This window comes from Bufo bufo, chromosome 3, assembly GCF_905171765.1.
Source record: "Bufo bufo chromosome 3, aBufBuf1.1, whole genome shotgun sequence".
NCBI classification, from domain to species: Eukaryota; Metazoa; Chordata; class Amphibia; order Anura; family Bufonidae; genus Bufo; species Bufo bufo.
The window spans coordinates 517,656,244-517,673,531 of record NC_053391.1 but is presented as its reverse complement, the minus strand read 5'-3'; positions in this window follow the sequence as shown (position 1 = coordinate 517,673,531).

The following is a 17,288-nucleotide window of genomic DNA, read 5'->3' as shown; positions in this document are numbered from 1 at the left end:
GGAGTGTGCAGATGTGAAAGGCTCAGTGAGCCACTCAACCAACTCTGGTGCATCCTTTGATGTAAGGACACACACCATCTGCAACTTCCCACTTAGTCTCCGGCCTGGTGCATTTGCCCGACCTCTATTACCCCTGCGGAATAGCCTGCTTCTTCCTCTGCCTAAGATAAAAAAAAAAAACAGCATCAGGAAGGATTTGGAGATAAGAGGGGAACAAAAGGGGATGGGGTAATGGAGAGGAAAGGAGGATAAAAGAAGGAAAGAGGAGGAAAGGAGGGGGAGTGGGTGATAATGGGTGAAGAGGGAAACCAAAAGCGTGTTGAGACGGGCGCCACGGAATGCAGTAGTTCAACGAAAGAAGTGTCAAGAGTGAAGGCAGCTCACACCAAACGGGACAAAAATTGTCCAAACCGGCCTGGCTCGCAGGTCATAGAAAACATCAAATGGAAAGGAAAAAATGAAAAAGAACTAGTGGAGCGCCAGAAATTGAGAAGATAAGACGGAATGCAGCTGATGGATGTAGCACCAGTAGATAAGTCAGAAATCCCCTAGTAGTGTGTTGGACACGGTATTAAAGATTATAGGAGCAAATGTGTCCGGACTGCCCAAATAGAATAATTCAAAATCAATGGTCCCTTAAAAGTAACCCCTTGAGTTAGGGAGTGCAAACTACACAGGTGTGGATTCACCAGGGAGGATGGCACAAGATAAAGCTCAAGGCACTTGCTGCCAACCCTCCCTCGCCGAGATCGTATGTAGAATCGTAGTTCTCACGTGGTCACTCCAATAGATGACCAGATGGACTCCAACATATAAACAAGCAACTTTATTCCATAAAAGATCAGCGTGTTTCGTGGTTCTATAATTCCCCCTTCCTCAGGAGAAATAAAATTACATAACCATGTAACGAGAATGACCAGCTTGCAGTACATATAGGGGCAGAAAACCCGTCAAAATATTCATCAGTGTGACTTCACTTCCGGTTTCGGGATATCCCGGAAGTGATGTGTTCCAGTGTGGAGCATATAAAAGACAAGAAAATATTACTGATGACATAAATTTAAACATATATATAAGTGTAAAAAGACTGGACATGCAGAATATCATAAAAATGAAAGTGTATATATATACATAGACTATATGCATATCTCTGTATACACTTCATTTATTAAAACATAATCACACTCCATTCCTCCTGTAGTCTCCATGGGCAGGGGCCACATAAGGTCAATACGCTAGAGCAGTATTTCCCAACCAATGTGCCTCCAGCTGTTGCAAAACTACAACTCCCAGCATGCCTTTGGCTGTGCGGGCATGCTGGGAGTTGTAGTTTTGCAACAGCTGAAGGCACACTGGTTGGGAAACACTGCGCTAGAGGATAGACCTTGGTTGGGAGATCTCAGGGCTACTCCATCGATACGGGGACATTCTGTCGTAATGGCCTGGGTCTAATATGGGCCAATATCCCTTTTATATTGGTGACAAGTAGGTATATAAATGAATGGACTTATCCATGGATGATGTCAAAATAAATGGATGTAGCTTAAAAATGGAGGATGGATAGAAAATAGATAGATGCTGGATAAATTATTATAGGTATTGAAAACAGAAATGTAGCTGTATGGGTCATTGCGGACTCAATAATGGCTGTATTCCAGGGATTCATTCAAACCAAATGGAACTAGGGTGTTGAACTTAAAAATCCAGAACATCTCTTTTTTACATAACAGAGAGTATGTGTAACGGTCACGTACACACACACACAGGGGGGAGGATAGTGACCACTGCGCTCCACCCTCACCCCTGGCCCTGCCTACTTGCCTCACGAGTCCTGATGACAGGGGACAACTGGACGGCAGTTCCTAACTTAGTATACGTGTGGGAAGGACAGACAAGACAAATAACAGATAGTGAACGGACCGGGTCAAAACCAAGAGGACAACGCAATACAGAGGGATAAGCAAAGAAAGGTCAGGAGAAGCCGGGGTCATAAATACCAGGAGAGTCGAGAAGTACCAAAGGAGTCAGCAAAGAATAGTCAGGTGGAAGCCGAGGTCAATATACCAGGAAGGATGCGCAGTACAGGAGGAGCAGGCAAAGGATCGTCAGGGAACAGGATCAGGGAAGTACACAGGTATCCAACAACTGCCAGGAACCTAAATTGGCCAGCAGGCTGCCTATATTTATAGTGGGGAGTGAGGGTCATGTGACGTGGCCAGCGTCACATGACCGACAGACCGACCAGTCGACCACCGAGTGATCGGATAGCTGATTCTCCCTCAACACCTCTAATACTTGTTTAACATGAGACACATGGGATTCAAAGTCAGGAGAGAATATCAAAATGTCATCAAGATAGACAATAACAAATTTACCAACAAACTCCCTAAGAATGTCATTCATTAAGTTTTGGAACACAGCTGGAGCATTGCTGAGTCCAAAAAGCATCACCTGATATTCAAAGTGTCCTGCCGGAGTATTGAACGCCGTCTTCCATTCGTCTCCCTCCTTGATTCGGATTAGATTGCATGCCCCTTTCAGGTCAATCTTGGAAAACCAGGTTGCCCCCAGAACCTGGTTAAATAAATCCGGAATCAATGGGAGGGAGTATCTATTCTGGACAGTGATTTTATTTAATCTCCGGTAATAGATACATGGCCTAAGACCACCATCTTTTTTCTTAACGAAGAAAAACCCCGCCCCCATAGGAGAGACAGAAGGTCTAATATGCCCTTTACCAAGGCTCTCCTTAACCACCTCCGGACCGCCGAACGCAGCGACGCGTCCTGGAGGTGGTTGATTCATTCCGAGTGGACGCGACGGCGCGTCTTCTCGCGAGACGCGAGATTTCCTGTGAACGCGCGCACACAGGCGCGCAAGTTCACAGGAACGGAAAGTAAGCGAGTGGATCTCCAGCCTGCCAGCGGCGATCGTTCGCTGGCAGGCTGGAGATGTGATTTTTTTAACCCCTAACAGGTATATTAGACGCTGTTTTGATAACAGCGTCTAATATACCTGCTACCTGGTCCTCTGGTGGTCCTCTTTGTTTGGATCGACCACCAGAGGACACAGGTAGCTCAGTAATATGTTGCACCAAGCACCACTACACTACACCCCCCCTGTCACTTATTAACCCCTTATTCACCCTTGATCACCCCTGATCACCCCATATAGACTCCCTGATCACCCCCCTGTCATTGATTACCCCCCTGTCATTGATCACCCCCCTGTAAAGCTCCATTCAGACGTCCGCATGATTTTTATCGATCCACTGATAGATGGATCGGATCCGCAAAACGCATATGGACGTCTGAATGGAGCCTTACAGGGGCGTGATCAATGACTGTGGTGATCACCCCATATAGACTCCCTGATTACCCCCCTGTCATTGATTACCCCCCTGTCATTGATCACCCCCCTGTAAAGCTCCATTCAGACGTCCGCATGATTTTTACGGATCCACTGATAGATGGATCGGATCCGCAAAACGCATACGGACGTCTGAATGGAGCCTTACAGGGGCGTGATCAATGACTGTGGTGATCACCCCATATAGACTCCCTGATCACCCCCCTGTCATTGATTACCCCCCTGTCATTGATCACCCCCCCTGTAAAGCTCCATTCAGACGTCCGTATGATTTTTACGGATCCACTGATAGATGGATCGGATCCGCAAAATGCATACGGACGTCTGAATGGAGCCTTACAGGGGCGTGATCAATGACTGTGGTGATCACCCTATATAGACTCCCTGATTACCCCCCTGTCATTGATCACCCCCCTGTAAAGCTCCATTCAGACGTCCGCATGATTTTTACGGATCCACTGATAGATGGATCGGATCCGCAAAACGCATATGGACGTCTGAATGGAGCCTTACAGGGGCGTGATCAATGACTGTGGTGATCACCCCATATAGTCTCCCTGATCACCCCCCTGTCATTGATTACCCCCCTGTCATTGATCACCCCCCTGTAAAGCTCCATTCAGACGTCCGCATGATTTTTACGGATCCACTGATAGATGGATCGGATCCGCAAAACGCATACGGACGTCTGAATGGAGCCTTACAGGGGCGTGATCAATGACTGTGGTGATCACCCCATATAGACTCCCTGATCACCCCCCTGTCATTGATTACCTTCCTGTCATTGATCACCCCCCTGTAAAGCTCCATTCAGACGTCCGCATGATTTTTACTGATCCACTGATAGCTGGATCGGATCCGCAAAACGCATACGGATGTCTGAATGGAGCCTTACAGGGGCGTGATCAATGACTGTGGTGATCACCCCATATATATTCCCTGATTACCCCCCTGTCATTGATCACCCCCCTGTAAAGCTCCATTCAGACGTCCGCATGATTTTTACGGATCCACTGATAGATGGATCGGATCCGCAAAACACATACAGGCGTCTGAATGGAGCCTTACAGGGGGGTAATCACCCCATATAGACTCCCTGATCACCCCCCTGTCATTGATCACCCCGCTGTCATTGATCACCCCCCTGTAAGGCTGCATTCAGATGTCCGTATGATTTTTACGGATCCACGGATACATGGATCGGATCCGCAAAACACATACGGACATCTGAATGGAGCCTTATAGGGGGGTGATCAATGACAGGGGGGTGATCACCCCATATAGACTCCCTGATCACCCCCTGTCATTGATCATCCCCCTGTCATTGATCACCCCCCTGTCATTGATCACCCCCCTGTCATTGATCACCCCCCTGTAAGGCTCCATTCAGACATTTTTTTGGCCCAAGTTAGCGGAAATTATTATCTTTTTTCTTACAAAGTCTCATATTCCACTAACTTGTGTCAAAAAATAAAATCTCACATGAACTCACCATACCCCTCACGGAATCCAAATGCGTAAAAAATTTTTGACATTTATATTCCAGACTTCTTCTCATGCTTTAGGGCCCCTAGAATGCCAGGGCAGTATAAATACCCCACATGTGACCCCATTTCGGAAAGAAGACACCCCCAGGTATTCCGTGAGGGAAAATATTGAGTCCATGAAAGATTGAAATTTTTGTCCCAAGTTAGCGGAAAGGAAGACTTTGTGAGAAAAAAATAAATAAAATCAATTTCCGCTAACTTGTGCCAAAAAAAAAAAAATTCTATGAACTCGCCATGCCCCTCATTGAATACCTTGGGGTGTCTTCTTTCCAAAATGGGGTCACATGTGGGGTATTTATACTGCCCTGGCATTCTAGGGGCCCTAAAGCGTAAGAAGAAGTCTGGGATCCAAATGTCTAAAAATGCCCTCATAAAAGGAATGTGGGCCCCTCTGCGCATCTAGGCTGCAAAAAAGTGTCACACATCTGGTATCGACGTACTCAGGAGAAGTTGGGAAATGTGTTTTGGGGTGTCATTTTACATATACCCATGCTGGGTGAGATAAATATCTTGGTCAAATGCCAACTTTGTATAAAAAAATGGGAAACGTTGTCTTTTGCCGAGATATTTCTCTCACCCAGCATGAGTATATGTAAAAAGACACCCTAAAACACATTGCCCAACTTCTCCTGAATACGGCGATACCACATGTGTGACACTTTTTTGCAGCCTAGGTGGGCAAAGGGGCCCACATTCCCAAGAGCACCTTTAGGATTTCACAGGTCATTTACCTACTTACTACACATTAGGGCCCCTGGAAAATGCCAGGGCAGTATAACTACCCCACAAGTGACCCCATTTTGGAAAGAAGACACCCCAAGGTATTCCGTGAGGGGCATGGCGAGTTCCTAGAATCTTTTATTTTTTGTCACAAGTTAGCGGAAAATGATGATTTTTTTTTTTTTTTCTTACAAAGTCTCATATTCCACTAACTTGTGACAAAAAATAAAAACTTCCATGAACTCACTATGCCCATCACGAAATACCTTGGGGTGTCTTCTTTCCAAAATGGGGTCACTTGTGGGGTAGTTATACTGCCCTGGCATTCTAGGGGCCCAAATGTGTGGTAAGGAGTTTGAAATCAAATTCTGTAAAAAATGCCCTGTGAAATCCGAAAGGTGCTCTTTAGAATGTGGGCCCCTTTGGCCACCTAGGCTGCAAAAAAGTGTCACACATGTGGTATCTCCGTACTCGGGAGAAGTTGGGGAATGTGTTTTGGGGTGTCATTTTACATATACCCATGCTGGGTGAGATAAATATCTTGGTCAAATGCCAACTTTGTATAAAAAAATGGGAAAAGTTGTCTTTTGCCAAGATATTTCTCTCACCCAGCATGGGTATATGTAAAATGACACCACAAAGCACATTCCCCAACTTCTCCTGAATACGGCGATACCAAATGTGTGACACTTTTTTGCAGCCTAGGTGGGCAAAGGGGCCCACATTCCAAAGAGCACCTTTCGGATTTCACAGGTCATTTACCTACTTACCACATATTAGGGCCCCTGGAAAATGCCAGGGCAGTATAACTACCCCACAAGTGACCCCATTTTGGAAAGAAGACACCCCAAGGTATTCCGTGAGGGGCATGGCAAGTTCCTAGAATTTTTATTTTTTGTCACAAGTTAGTGGAAAATGATGATTTTTTTTTTTTTTTTTCATACAAAGTCTCATATTCCACTAACTTGTGACAAAAAATAAAAACTTCCATGAACTCACTATGCCTATCAGCGAATACCTTGGGGTCTCTTCTTTCCAAAATGGGGTCACTTGTGGGGTAGTTATACTGCCCTGGCATTCTAGGGGCCCAAATGTGTGGTAAGGAGTTTGAAATCAAATTCTGTAAAAAATGCCCTGTGAAATCCGAAAGGTGCTCTTTGGAATGTGGGCCCCTTGGGCCACCTAGGCTGCAAAAAAGTGTCACACATGTGGTATCTCCGTACTCGGGAGAAGTTGGGGAATGTGTTTTGGGGTGTCATTTTACATATACCCATGCTGGGTGAGAGAAATATCTTGGTCAAATGCCAACTTTGTATAAAAAAATGGGAAAAGTTGTCTTTTGCCAAGATATTTCTCTCACCCAGCATGGGTATATGTAAAATGACACCCCAAAACACATTCCCCAACTTCTCCTGAATACGGAGATACCACATGTGTGACACTTTTTTGCAGCCTAGGTGGGCAAAGGGGCCCACATTCCAAAGAGCACCTTTCGGATTTCACAGGCCATTTTTTACAGAATTTGATTTCAAACTCCTTACCACACATTTGGGCCCCTAGAATGTCAGGGCAGTATAACTACCCCACAAGTGACCCCATTTTGGAAAGAAGACACCCCAAGGTATTCGCTGATGGGCATAGTGAGTTCATGGAAGTTTTTATTTTTTGTCACAAGTTAGTGGAATATGAGACTTTGTAAGAAAAAAAAAAAAAAATCATCATTTTCCACTAACTTGTGACAAAAAATAAAAAATTCTAGGAACTCGCCATGCCCCTCACGGAATACCTTGGGGTGTCTTCTTTCCAAAATGGGGTCACTTGTGGGGTAGTTATACTGCCCTGGCATTCTAGGGGCCCAAATGTGTGGTAAGGAGTTTGAAATCAAATTCTGTAAAAAATGGCCTGTGAAATCCGAAAGGTGCTCTTTGGAATGTGGGCCCCTTTGCCCACCTAGGCTGCAAAAAAGTGTCACACATGTGGTATCTCCGTATTCAGGAGAAGTTTGGGAATGTGTTTTGGGGTGTCAATTTACATATACCCATGCTGGGTGAGAGAAATATCTTGGCAAAAGACAACTTTTCCAATTTTTTTTTATACAAAGTTGGCATTTGACCAAGATATTTCTCTCACCCAGCATGGGTATATGTAAAATGACACCCCAAAACACATTCCCCAACTTCTCCTGAGTACGGCGATAACAAATGTGTGACACTTTTTTACAGCCTAGGTGGCCCAAGGGGCCCACATTCCAAAGAGCACCTTTCGGATTTCACCGGCCATTTTTTACAGAATTTGATTTCAAACTCCTTACCACACATTTGGGCCCCTAGAATGCCAGGGCAGTATAACTACCCCACAAGTGACCCCATTTTGGAAAGAAGACACCCAAAGGTATTCGCTGATGGGCATAGTGAGTTCATAGGACTTTTTATTTTTTGTCACAAGTTAGTGGAATATGAGACTTTGTAAGAAAAAAATAAAATTAAAAAAAAATCATCATTTTCCGCTAACTTGTGACAAAAAATTTAAAGTTCTATGAACTCACTATGCCCATCAGTGAATACCTTAGGGTGTCTACTTTCCGAAATGGGGTCATTTGTGGGGTGTTTTTACTGTCTGGGCATTGTAGAACCTCAGGAAACATGACAGGTGCTCAGAAAGTCAGAGCTGCTTCAAAAAGCGGAAATTCACATTTTTGTACCATAGTTTGTAAACGTTATAACTTTTACCCAAACCATTTTTTTTTAACCCAAACATTTTTTTTTATCAAAGACATGTAGAACAATAAATTTAGAGCAAAATTTATATATGGATGTCGTTTTTTTTGCAAAATTTTACAACTGAAAGTGAAAAATGTCATTTTTTTGCAAAAAAATCGTTAAATTTCGATTAATAACAAAAAAAGTAAAAATGTCAGCAGCAATGAAATACCACTAAATGAAAGCTCTATTAGTGAGAAGAAAAGGAGGTAAAATTCATTTGGGTGGTAAGTTGCATGACCGAGCAATAAACGGTGAAAGTAGTGTAGGTCAGAAGTGTAAAAAGTGGCCTGGTCTTTCAGGGTGTTTAAGCCATAGGGGCTGAGGTGGTTAATATAATCTTCCATGGCCTTGCGTTCGGGCTTAGAAAGATTACAAATTCGCCCCTTAGGAAACTTGGCCCCCTTTACTAGCTCTATAGTACAATCATAAGGTCTATGGGGGGGTAGAACCTCCGGGGTTGGTGATGAGAATACATCAGAATATTCCCTAACAACAGTGGGTAAAGTATCAGACTTTACTGAGACCCCAGCCTGTACCACGGACAAGCACGAGTCACACTTAGGCCCCCATCTCACCAACTCCACCTTGGACCAATCTATAGTGGGGTTATGTAGTCGGAGCCAAGGCAACCCTAGTACCACCTCAGCCGGTAGGTTCTCCAGGACTAAAAGGGAACATCTCTCTGAGTGGCACACACCCACGGTTAGAGAATTCTCTGAGGTACATGAGCTCACCGTACTACCAATAAGAGGAGTAGCATCAATAGCCATGACATGGATAGGAGTTGGTAAAGCAAACATTGGAATACCTAATCTTACAGCGTACTCAGAGTCAATAAAGCTGGCCGCTGAGCCAGAATCAATAAAGGCCTTACCCGGCCATTTATCTACCCCCAGAGAAATCGTAATGGGTACCAAAAGCTTACATTTAGAAAAATCAGGGTGTACCTGGTCTTTAGGTTGCCTTGCCTTAGGAGACTTGACAGAGAGGACCTTCTTAGGACACTGGTTGATCCAATGGTCAGGATCTCCACAGTAAAAGCATTCTCCACGTCTGCGGCGAAGATTCCCTCGGGTCATGCCAACCTGCATGGGTTCCTCGGTGGAGACCTCAGCATTGTCTTTGGGATAGGCCTCTGGCTGGACCACCATCTGGGAAGAGAACTGTTGTTCCTGTGGTCTCTCTCTAACCCGTCGGTCAAGTCAGACAACAAGGGTCATCATCTCCTCTAATGTCTCTGGAAGTTGATAACTGACCAGAAGATCCTTTAAATTATCAGACAGACCTGACCTGAACTGACTCTTCAGGGCTGGTTCGTTCCATCCTGAGGGGACACACCACCTTCTGAATTGGGTGCAATAATCCTCCGCAGGTAGATTGCCCTGAACCAGTGCCTTTAGAGCCGTCTCGGCTACTAGAGCCCTGTCTGGTTCATCATAGAGGGTACCCCGAACCTGAAAGACCCCCTCCACAGAATTTAAACAATTGCCGCCAGCAGGTAAAGAGAACGCCCAGTCCTGGTGATCACCCTGTAGTCGGGTAATGATAATGCCCACGCGTTGACTCTCGGGGCCAGAGGACACGGGGCGCAAACAGAAGTAAAGTCTGCAACTCTCCTTAAAAGAGAGAAACTTCTTCCGGTCTCCAGAAAAGGGTTCTGGGAGCTTAATCTGGGGCTCAAAATGCGGACTGGAGGCCTGAGGAGTGGAAGAACCTTGCCCTAACTCAAAAGAACAGAGTTTTTTCCTTAGCTTCTGCACCATCTGCGTCAAATTAGAGACATGGTCAGTCAGGGTCACCAGAGGATTCATTATACAGTGGTTATTGGGCCTGTTAATCTGTAACGGTCACGTACACACACACACAGGGGGAAGGATAGTGACCACTGCGCTCCACCCTTACCCCTGGCCCTGCCTACTTCCCTTACGAGTCCTGATGACAGGGGACAACTGGACGGCAGTCCCTAACTTAGTATACGTTCGGGAAGGACAGACAAGACAAATAACGGATAGTGAACAGACCGGGTCAAAACCAAGAGGACAACGCAGTACAGAGGGATAAGCAAAGAAAGGTCAGGAGAAGCCGGGGTCATAAATACCAGGAGAGTCGAGAAGTACCAAAGGAGTCCGCAAAGAATAGTCAGGTGGAAGCCGAGGTCAATATACCAGGAAGGATGCGCAGTACAGGAGGAGCAGGCAAAGGATCGTCAGGGAACAGGATCAGGTAAGTACACAGGTATCCAACAACTGCCAGGAACCTAAATTAACAGGCAACCTGTGGCCATCAGGCTGCCTATATTTATAGTGGGGAGTGAGGGTCATGTGATGTGGCCAGCGTCACATGACTGACAGACCGACCAGTCGAGCACCGAGTGATCAGCTCGGCGCTCAAGGCAGACCTAGGAGCAGGGAGCCTTCCAGCTAGCAAAGCCGCCCTGGGAACGAGGCGAAACACAGATCCTCGCTCCCGAAGCTAAGCAGCAGGTCGTCGGCTGATGGGAGACCGAGTGTGCCTTCGGCACCCAGTTACAGTATGACTGTGGGACCAAATCAATAGGGGTCAGTTTCAGGCCCGCATTATTGCCTGCGTGTGTTTCTGAAAAGTGTTTTGAGACCCCATGTTTCAAAAACGTATTCTGAATTTTGGATCGGTGTTGATTGAGCCTCTCTTAGGATTTTGGTAGTTCGCCCAATGTACTGTAGGCCACATGGGCACTCAAGCATGTAGATGACGTATGTGGAGTTACAATTCATTGTATGTTTGAGTCTGATGGATTCCCCTGTATTGGAGATGGTTACTGAATCGGTTTTATCAGAAATTATATGACAGCACATACAGCATTTAGAGCCACAGCAAAATGATCCCTTCTGTATCTTTGCTGGGTCCCTTTCAGAAATGGCCATACTTTGAGTAGGAAATTTGGGGCAGGAGGGGGCTAATAAATTCTTCAATGTGTAGGCTCGTTTAAAGGTGATTTGTGGTTTATCGGAAAGGGTTTTCCCTATAATTGCATCTTTACGAAGAATCGTCCAGTTTTTTTGAAGGATTCCTGTGATAAGACTGTGTACGGGAATTGTAACGTGTGAAGAAATTAAGTTGGACGTCTAATTTATTGGGTATGGATGACATTGTGCTGGGTTTTAGGCAGTCGGCTTGGCTTTCCTTTAGAACTTTTAATTTAGTGTCCGTAATCAAACTATTTGGGTAGCCCTTTTCTCTGAATCTACTTTGTAGGATTTCCAATTGGTTTGTGAGAATATAATCGTCAGAACAGTTTTCCTGGATCCGTTTCATTTACCCATATGGTATACTATTTTTCCACTTATGAAAGTGACAACTATTGAAGTTGAGATAACTATTGGAATCTACCTCTGACGAATATTTTGGTGGCTTTTCTGCCCCTATATGTACTGCAAGCTGGTCATTCTTGTTACATGGTTATGTCATTTTATTGCTCCTGAGGAAGGAAGAATTATAGAACCCCGAAACTCGTTGAGCCTTTATGGAATAAAGTTCCTTGTTTATATGTTGGAGTCCATCTATTGGAGGGACCACGTGAGAACTACGATTCTACATACGATCTTAGCGAGGGAGGATTGGCAGCAAGTGTCTTGATCTTTATCTTGTGCCATCCTCCCTGGTGAATCCACACCTCTCTAGTTTGCACTCAGTTCTGCCCCTATATGTACTGCAAGCTGGTCATTCTCGTTACATGGTTATGTAATTTTATTTCTCCTGAGGAAGGGGGGAATTATAGAACCACGAAACACGCTGATCTTTTATGGAATAAAGTTGCTTGTTTATATGTTGGAGTCCATCTGGTCATCTATTGGAGTGACCACGTGAGAACTACGATTCTACATACGATCTCGGCGAGGGAGGGTTGGCAGCAAGTGCCTTGAGCTTTATCTTGTGCCATCCTCCCTGGTGAATCCACACCTGTGTAGTTTGCACTCCCTAACTCAAGGGGTTACTTTTAGGGGACCATTAATTTAGAATTATTCTATTTGGACCGTCCAGCCACATTTGCTCCCAGAATCTCTAATACCTTGTCCAACACCCTACTAGGGGATTTCTGACCTAACCACTGGTGCTATATCCATCAGCTGCATTCTGTCTTATCTTCTCAATTTCTGGCGCTCCACTAGTTCTTTTTCATTTTTTCCTCTCCATTTGATATTCCTCTGCCTGTCGTTTTCAAAAGTCCCTATAGAAGAGCAGTATTTATGGAAGAAGGTATTTCACACCCCTGCCTCAATCAGGTTTTTTAGGGGGCAACTGGTATATCACACCAGTAGAAATTATTTGTTCCAATAGCGTTTGTCACTTTGTGTAGCTGTGGTAACGCAGCAGAACCGCAAACAAATGCTGCACTACCCAAATGCACTATATTAAAAGTATATTATTGGTATATCATACCCCTGCCTCAGTCAATTTTTTTGGGAGGCAACTGCTATATCACACCAGTTGAAATTTTTTGTTCCAAGAGCGTTTGCCACTTTGTATAGCTGCAGTATCGCAGCAGAAACGCACACAACTGCTGCACTATAATATACTTTCCATGTTAGACAAGATATTATAAGTATATCACACCCCTCTGTAAGTCACACCTATCGATAGCACACCTATACCAGTCCTTAAAAGGACTTTTGTGGCACTATTAGCTAGAGTTTGGTGTCCCTAACAGTCTTTCCCTGCTCCACACAGCAACCTCTCCCTAAACTATGTCTATGTGCTGAAATTGGCTGTCCTGTATCACCTGATGGATGTGTCATGGGTCAAAGATCTTCACAATGTAAAAGAATATGGCGCCGGCGGACATCGCCATATGTTCGCACGTTCGGCGACCTGCAAACTAGCAAAGTTCGCAGTGAAATGACCGCCGGGGCGAACCGCAAGGCCATCTCTAGTTGTAGGCACTGGAAGAGGAATTTCCACCCATAGCAAAGCAGGTGCAGGTACCAATCCTACCGCACCTGCAAAAAGAGGGTGGTTTGAAAATGTGTTGGTCACTTCGGATATGAGATCATTCTTGCAGCCAACCCATAGACAGCTGCCCTCTGGTTCAAGCTTCAGTGAACGCCTAGACTGACAGGTGTCCGACTACATCGGGTTAATGGCTGATGTGGTTGCTCTGAGAAGTGAGGAACCCCTTGACTACTAGGTGTGCAGGCTTGACCTGTGGCAAGAGCTGGCACAATTTGCCATGGATGGCTGTAGAAAAAGTCAGAGTGGCACTGCATGTAAGTGAAAAGACACCCCTTTTACTCTGTGTCAGCAGCTCGTCAATAGGGGATTATGCAAGTGAATCTGCAAGAATAAGAGCTGTCGGCGGTGCTCTGTCCCACATGTAACAAGAAAGTTACACTTCAATGATTTCATATACAAGTAGAGACAAACGGACGGCACTCACCACTTTGCGCTGTACCAATCTTAGTTTTATTTTCGTTAGAGAGCGGACAACATATTCAAGTGTACACCAGCTGAATAGGCGACGGCCGTTTCACACCTTAGTGCTTCATCTGGCCCTTAATTAAGAACTCTTGGCTTACCCCTCATCGAGTGTCCTGTCCGAAAGGAGGTTCAGCGCATCGGGGGGGGGGGTTCATGACCAATAAGGGCACTCGCCTAGCTCACGACAGTGTGGACTACCTCACATTTTTTTTTAAATGAATGAGGCATGGATCTCGGAGGAATTCAACACTTGTGATGACCAGGTGTGGTTGATTTTCCTCATGCCAGCCCACAAATATCTGCCACCACTCAGAACAAAGAATGGTCTTTGCCTTATGAAAATAGAGCAGAAAAAAAGGCCTTTTATGTCAGGTGTATGCCTAATTTTTGGGGCCTATACTGGCCAACAGTTACAGTTTTATCCTGTGACCGCCTAATGTACCTCCAGCCACAGAATCCAAAGTTCTTTGCTGTCAGGTGAATGCCTATTGGTTATTTTTTGAGGCCTGTAGTGGCCGACAGTTAAATTTTTATCATTTGACCGCCTAATGTATCTCCAGCCACGGAATCCAAAGTTCTGTGCTGTCAGGTGAATGCCTATTGGCTAATTTTTGGGGCCTACACTGGCCGACAGTTACATTTTTATCCTATGACTGCCTAATGTGCCTCCAGCCACAGAATCCAAAGTTCTTTGCTGTCAGGTGAATGCCTATTGCCTGACTTTTGGGGCCTATACTGGCCGACAGTTACATTTTTTTTATCTCTAGCCACATAATCACACCCTTGTCTCACTCTTTTGCCTCTCTTTATGGTGGTGTATGAACCGCATTCACCATAAGGACCTTCTAATGTCACAGGGTCATGTAACTGTGCCCCACACCCTGTGTGCCCCTCACCCAGTACTGTGCCCACTTATACCCAGCATTGTGCCCTCTTACCACACCCTGTGCAGTGCCCCTAGTCATTCCCTGTACTGTGCCCTCTTATACCCTTTTATCCGGTCACGGTATGGTCATGTTATCCGGTCACTGTACAGAGATGTTATCCGGTCAATGTATGGCAGTGGTATCCAATAACTGGATGGCCATAACTGTATCCCTTTCTCTGCCCACGCCATCCTTTTTTAGACCTGGCATGAGCGGGAAAAATATGCAGATTGCGATGATATGGACCATTGCGCCGCAATCTGTGTCAGAAATACGCCTAACATACACGTATTTCTATATAATAAATGACCACCTAATTGTATTATTATTCAGGGGTAGGGCTAATATCTTTATATTATATAGATTCTAGTGTATTATTCTGTGCCCTGTATTTTCCAATAGAAAATGATCTTTGGGATACACAGTCCTCATCTCTTACTACCAGGACCAGGTAGCGCTTTGTCAGTACATGGCGGTCTCCCCTCTCGGCCATGCTGCTTCGCTGTGTGCTGATGCTTATTCTAACACTAGGGCTGGGATCACACTCTATTTTTGCCATCCATTTAATTCATACCAAAAATGTATGCGTTAACAGATGTCTCAGACTGATGCTGTACAGTGGCGTCCGTTCACCATACAGTTCCATGGTAAAAAATAAAAATTACGTTAACGTATGTATTTTTTTAATGGACTCATTAATCATGCAGGATACAAAAACGTGGAGTGCTGCACATTTGAATACATCAAACCGATAGGAAAAAAAAAACAATTCTAGGCTCCAACAGGGCACATTTTTGAGAGTTTCCCTTTAAGACACATAAAAATGGCCCCTGATTAAAATAAAACATTTTTGTGGGAATTTTTTGCCATTGATCCCCCTCTAGTATGTCACTGTCCAATGTTGTGGGACTATTTTTCCACTTCTAGTAAGTATTCTCTGGCAGGTTCTCCTGTCATTAAAGTGAATGAAGCCCGCCGCGAACGTGCGGTTCGCGAACATTTGATTGCAAACGCGCGTTCGCGAAACGTCCCGGCTGATGTTCGTCCGTCACTAGTCAGCATTGCATTGGTAAATCATTTTGTATTGGTCCCCAAACCAACAATGGCTTAAACTGACATGCAATACTTTAGATGTACCCATATCGCAAAAGGTTAAAAAAGGGTGAAACTACAGCATTCAAAACCTTCTATAGGGCCCTACTACACCAAAGGGTTAAATACTGCTGTAATAATAAGGAAGAAAGGGGCTGGAAGGGTTAATATTTACCCTTTCAGGGAGGGAGCCTGAAGCAGTAGCAGCTCAGTGCTCCATATAAATCACTACCCCCTTCTCTATGACCGCTTCAGCCCGTGAGGAGCTAGAGCACTGATGGAAGAAAGGGGATGAAAGGGTTAATGGCAGTGTGACAGGAGGTCAGGGGGACGCTCCAGAACACCTAAGGTCAATAAAAAAAAATTAAGAAAAAGTTGCAGCATCTCTGCTTCACAACAAAAAAAGACTACAATTTTCCTTACTGGCTGATCTTTTTATACCAGTGGGTGTGTTTTCATTGGTTCAAAAAGTCACATGCCCCCCCATGCCCAATCACATTCAAAACTAGGTTTCATTCACAGAATACAGAATATTCAGGCAATCAGAGAGAAGTTCCCACGGTCATGAGAGCCAATCAGAGAAACATTCCCAGGCAATTAAAGTGTAACAGCCATTTCATTTTTTATTCCCTAATGGTATAGACTACTCTGCTGTATAAGTGCATTTGTGTTTAGAGTTGAGCGAACCGCTGGATGTTCAGGTTCGAGAAGTTCGGCCGAACTTCCCGGAAATGTTCGGGTTCGAGATCCGAACTCAACCCGAACTTCGCCCCGAACCCGAACCCCATTGAAGTCAATGGGACCCGAACTTTTCGGCACTAAAAAGGCTGTAAAATAGCCCAGGAAAGGGCTAGAGGGCTGCAAAAGGCAGCAAAATGTAGGTAAATCCCCTGCAAACAAATGTGGATAGGGAAATGAATTAAAATAAAAATAAAATAAATTAAAATTAACCAATATCAATTGGAGAGAGGTCTAGTAACAGAGAATCAGGCTTCATGTCATAGCAGAGAATCAGGCTTCACGTCACCCACCACTGGAACAGGCCATTGTCAGATATTTAGGCCCCGGCACCCAGACAGAGGAGAGAGGTCCCATAGCAGAGAATCAGGCTTCATGTCATAGCAGAGAATCAGGCTTCAAGTCATAGCAGAGAATCAGTCTTCATGTCATAGCAGAGAATCAGGCTTCACGTCACCCACCACTGGAACAGGCCATTGTCAGATATTTAGGATCCGGCACCCAGACAGAGGAGAGAGGTCCCATAGCAGAGAATCAGGCTTCATGGCATAGCAGAGAATCAGGCTTCATGTCACCCACCACTGGAACAGGCCACTGTCAGATATTTTTAGGCCCCGGCACCCAGACAGAGGAGAGAGGTCCCATAGCAGAGAATCAGGCTTCATGTCATAGCAGAGAAT